Consider the following 5,599-nt stretch of genomic DNA (forward strand, 5'->3'; position numbering starts at 1 on the left):
TTGTTTACGTGTAACTTTTATATCAAACCCACTCTCATTGGTTGATTACTGTATGCTAAATTAAACGATATACTGGCGGCAAATTTATTTCCGAATTACTTTCAAACTTCCGTATCTTGCAGGTCTATTTCTGTGGATTTAAAAAACGGCTTTTAATACGATGATGTTTTGATAAGTTACTTTCTCATTAGAATGTTATTGATAATTTGTCATCTAATTGTATGGTCCATTTTTAGATGATATCTAAAAGAAAACCACCACTCTTCATCAGTGCACAGATTTTGTTCCCTGTAGAGAATATCTTTTCTTCATAATGATAATACTATTTCGATTAAGTCTCTCTCTCTCTCTCTCTCTCTCTCTCTCTCTCTCTCTCTCTCTCTCTCTCTCTCTCTCTCTCTCTCTCGTTCGTACTGCCCAGGTACATGTATAGTGTGTCTACCGAATTCAGTCAACCTCATCTTCTTTACTTTGACAAGTTAGAAGACTTCGTCACATGGATAAATTTCCACTTGCTGCTTAGTGAAATAGAATATCTGTAATAAGATAAAAATCATTGTGCATTGTACAGGTATTTATATAAGTACAGTCAGTGATATCTTTACTTCCTCATTCCCAGTCAAATTTGGTGTACGACAAGGAGATAACTTGAACCCCATATCATTAAAAATATCAATGACTTGCCATGATGTAAGGTTGTAAGACTCTGCGCATGCCTTATAATGCATTTTAAAAAATATATCTCTCTCTACTGCTTGATGTATTCGAACAGATATGACAATTGCGTACAATCATGACGGCATTTGGCAAAAGTTGAACTCTTCATGTAAAAAATTAATGTGACTTAAAACTTTAAGTAACTATACCAGATTTGTTAGACATACATTGTACAGACAGGGGACAGGCTCATAACTTTTTGAAGACTGAACTTTATTTTAAGAATTAAAGGCTTCGTAGTATTTACTTAAATTTACATACAAAAATTGTCTTCCTACAAATGTTAATTTAAAAATAAATTTCGGTGTCATGACTGCTTTAGATAGCGATTTAAGCTTTAGATAGCGATTTAAGCTATCTATTATAATCAAATAATTTTCTGCCGATTTGAGAAAAAAAAATTCAAGGTGTAGTGGGCAACCTTAAATTGTTACTATTCTAAAATATATTGTACAATGTACATGTATTTTACTTATTTTGACCTGAGAGTGGGGCGAGGCGCCGGCCCCGTCAAGGTCAGAATGCCAGTATCTTAGTGGGACTATATTTTTGGGTCTTGTGGTAAAAACGTCCCCTGATTTACGATGGACGGACCACGCTCCGCTGTCCAATGATACACACACTACCAATTACATACCAGGAAATGTAGGTGATACCTGTCAATTACTTATATATACAATTATATATACATAGAAAGCAGATTCATGCTAGAAATATTATCGTGATTTTTCGTATTTTTTTTTCATATTTCATGTATAGTATTAATTTTTACCGTTAAAACATCTGAAATCGTATATGGCATTTGTAACGTATTTGTTTAGTAAACTGAAATTAGTATAAATTTACATGTAGACCATGTGCCGTTCGATTTACAATTCCATTCACATGCTAGTTATTTTCTATCAAATGTTTATATCAGGCTCAAAATCTACCGGGTAATTAATTTTGCCGAGGAGAAAAATTGAAAGTTAAACCGAAGTCGATGTGCAGTAGAGTTATCTTCGCAATGATAATGATTTCACAAAATCCCAAGACGGTTCTCATTGAAATCACCCACACTAAAAACAAAAACTTTTATATGATTAATGTGAGGGTCTAACAATTTGAAAAAGACAAACCGTTCACAGAGAAACATTCAGCGCCACATGTTTTTAATCTGAAACACTTTATCCGCATCTTATGCACAATTTCCCTTTTTTATATGTAGAAATGTAATCGTGATTTTTCGTATTTTTTTATATTTCATGTATTTATAATTTTTACCGTTAAAACATCTGAAATTGTATGGCATTTGTATTTTGATTATTATTTAAAATTTATGGTTCCACTATAAAAAAAAAATGGGGGGGGGGGGGGGTCTACATGTACATGTACATGTATAACTTACAGAGAGACTTAAGCTATACAAAAAAGGTATAACATTTGAGGACCCCCACCCCCCACCCCATCCTCCCCCACACTTTCATAACTTTATAACCAACATCTCTGAAATCAAATATATTAAAAATACTATCCTCCTCAACACCATTGTACAGCAAGTTCCCCGACTTTATATATAAAACCATGTATTTTTTTTTGGGTAAAAATATATATAATTTGTCATGATTTCAAAAGGGAATCACCTTAAGTTGATGGCCAAAGCGGTGTCTTTGTACATGTCATCGTCTCTAATCATTTTCAAATTTGATTTCTATATCATGTTTCCCATTTTTGACTTGGAAATATTCTTCTCCATTTAATAATTGAATGCATATGACATTGTATATAATTTATATGATGATTATATTCATTTTGATATTCGCAATCTTCTTATTAAAAGTTTTTTCACGTACTTAAATATATTTTATATCAGACACTGTGTTTATATTACATGTATATATGCGAATCTCCAACTGAGAATACCATTTTCTTATAGTTATATATACAGTCTTGATATATTATCTTTCTTTGACTGAACATTTCTCGAAATAACTAACTTTATATGTATTCAGATCAAAAATATTTTTCACCTTTTCCATTTTCCTTCACCGAATTAAGGACTTAATATTTTAAAACAAATAAGACGTCAAATTAACGTGTCTGGAGCTCAGTCTAGCCTCTTATAACGAGTTACATTAAAGCTGACTCCTCAGATTTATCTATCCTGTTTCTGATAAAGAACTCCGAAAACCTATGACGTCACCAGCGTGGTCATCGAGACCCCGGAGGCGAGACTTTAACTCCCATTGATTGGTCAGCGATTGACAGCTGATGACAGGTGTATTACCTACAGAAGGTCTATTTAAGGTAAACTCGATCATTTTGGTCTATTAACATCTTTTTGCACGTGCAAAAATGCATCTACGTTTGCTGGTTCTGGCCTGTGCTGTTGCCGTCTGCTACGGACAATGGTGGGGGTTCGACGACGACCGATTCGAGAACAGATTCGGATGGAGGGATGATATGTTCGATGATAGGCCGTTTGGTTTCGTGTCCAGGAGGTTTCAGCAGCCTACCTGGAGAACACGCCAACGACAGACTGGGTTTGTGAGGCGACAATCGTTTTTGCCGCAACAGTCTTTCTATCAGCCAAGATTCGGTAAGTACATGTATACTATTATGAAAACAATTGGTTGACACCTCTCTCTCTCTGTCTCTGTCTCTCTGTCTCTCTCTGTCTCTCTGTCTCTTTCTCTCTTCTCTCTCTCTCTCTCTCTCTCTCTCTCTCTCTCTCTCTCTCTCTCTCTCTCTCACCTATCACTGTATACTTGTAAACGAATTGAAAAATTATGCAGGAAAAAAAATCAGGATACCAGAAGTAAGGTCACATTGTTGTAGTAAGCTAGGTATTAACTTGTGAAAAAGTTACATGCTAATAAGAAGTGAAACTGATAGGGATTATTATCCTGTATTACAATGACTGTCTTGAAATACCGACATTTATCTATTGATAAAAGAGCCCATAGACTACTTTAACAAAATCTGTTATCCCCTCCCCCCATTTATATTGTGTTAAAAGTGGCTTATTGGCCGGACGAGCCGGGTGTTAAATTTTATGCTTATGTACTAGTTGGGGCTATATAGACCGTGGATATCGGCCTGGGTAGCTCAGTGGAAGAGCTCCTGACTAGAGTTGCAGGGGTTCGATTCCCGGTCCAGCCATATGTTTTCGATATTCCTCCTTTCCTATTACACTTATTACTGTTGATATATTTTTTAAAATTGTAAACACTTTAGATGAATAAATCTAGATTGCTTACTTACTGTAAGTGCATACATGTAATAACTCTGATTTCATTATTCCATATGTACATGTATATACTCTCAAAATTCATTTGCTTTGCTTTCAAATCCATGCATGGCAACTCAGCAATCAAATAATGATATCGTACATGTGTATATTTTATTTTATTATCGATCAATGTAGAAAGAATTTTATTTATTATCAATTACCTGTACCAATTCATCAATTTACACAATCTTTATTTCTGATTTATGTTTCTACAGATGTAAATTATTATGTTATATTCTTTTCTCCAGGCAATCGATTTTTCTACAGTGACGATGGCTTTGATTGGTAGACTCAAATCACGTGTGCCAAGAAGAAATGTCTGCCATATGGTTCCTATAAGCTGTGATATTTTCATGACAATTGTTAAAAATATGTTAAGAGTTACTCATGTTGTATATGAAGTTAACATTTATCGTGCATTTCGTGTCATCGTGTGATTTTTCTATATGCATGTTCATGCCAATAATAAACCTTTTTACTATATACTTATATATATACCTTGTATCTTGTCTGCACGAACTGTTCAATTTAATTCAGTTACTATTGTATTTTAAGTAGAAACTGCCATAAACGATGATTATATATCATAGCATATAACCATAGTATTTTAAAAGAAAATGAAGTTCGAAACAGAATTACATGTACTTTCATGTAGAAAACAGAATTACTTTCATGTAGTCTCTAGGTGGAGACAAATCTCTCTCTCTCTCTCTCTCTCTCTCTCTCTCTCTCTCAACTGTGGTTGTTTTTGGCTTTTAAACAATTAGCACGATGCCCTGACCTAATGCTATATAAAAAAGATATCTCAATCAATACAAATTATATCCTAAACAAAAAATTGACATATTATATTAATCTAAATCAGAAAATAATCTCGCGATCATATATCAAACAACAACAAAAAAAACCCTTTACCTTCCAAAGCCGATTTAAAGATAATACTAGTAATCAAGATATCTTAATGATTTAAGCTTTATCGGTATCCGTTAGGTCTTATTGAATATATTTCATTAAATAATTTTTGCTCCACGTGACCGTGTATTTCATGGCCGATTATTAAATCCCGAAGCCAAACTTGATGAAACTTGTTCGATGCGATTCAAGAAAACCAAGCAATTTATCATTTTTATGTAAATACATGTATAAACAAGACACCGTGTTGTATCTTGGAATCTTATATAATCGTCTGTCACAAGCATCGAAAATCTATTTATCATTTTTTCTTCTTTACATAAAAAATGACAAGAAAATCGACATGTTGTAGACAGCTGTTGAAGTTATAAGAGTTCTAGAATACACAACTAAATGTACATTCCTAAATCTGTGGGATGATTTGCTTGTCTTCATCATTTCTTATATTGATTTTTTTTTTTTTGGCTAAACAAACAATGAGGAAAATTTTTGCTTTGACTATTTTTCATTCGTGCATCAATCTTTGTTTTGTTAAAACAATGCAAGATGCAAAACAAAATCGAATTTAGAAAAAAAAAAAAAAGAATTCAAAGAGTTTGCAAACACATTCATAATTTGTATTTGAGATGTTTTCTTAATTTTATAGATAATTATGTAATTTAAGAAAAAAATGAGTTTTCAAAATTTCATTTATGTTCA

The sequence above is a fragment of the Crassostrea angulata genome, chromosome 9 (genome assembly GCF_025612915.1).
Source record: "Crassostrea angulata isolate pt1a10 chromosome 9, ASM2561291v2, whole genome shotgun sequence".
Classification (NCBI taxonomy): domain Eukaryota; kingdom Metazoa; phylum Mollusca; class Bivalvia; order Ostreida; family Ostreidae; genus Magallana; species Magallana angulata.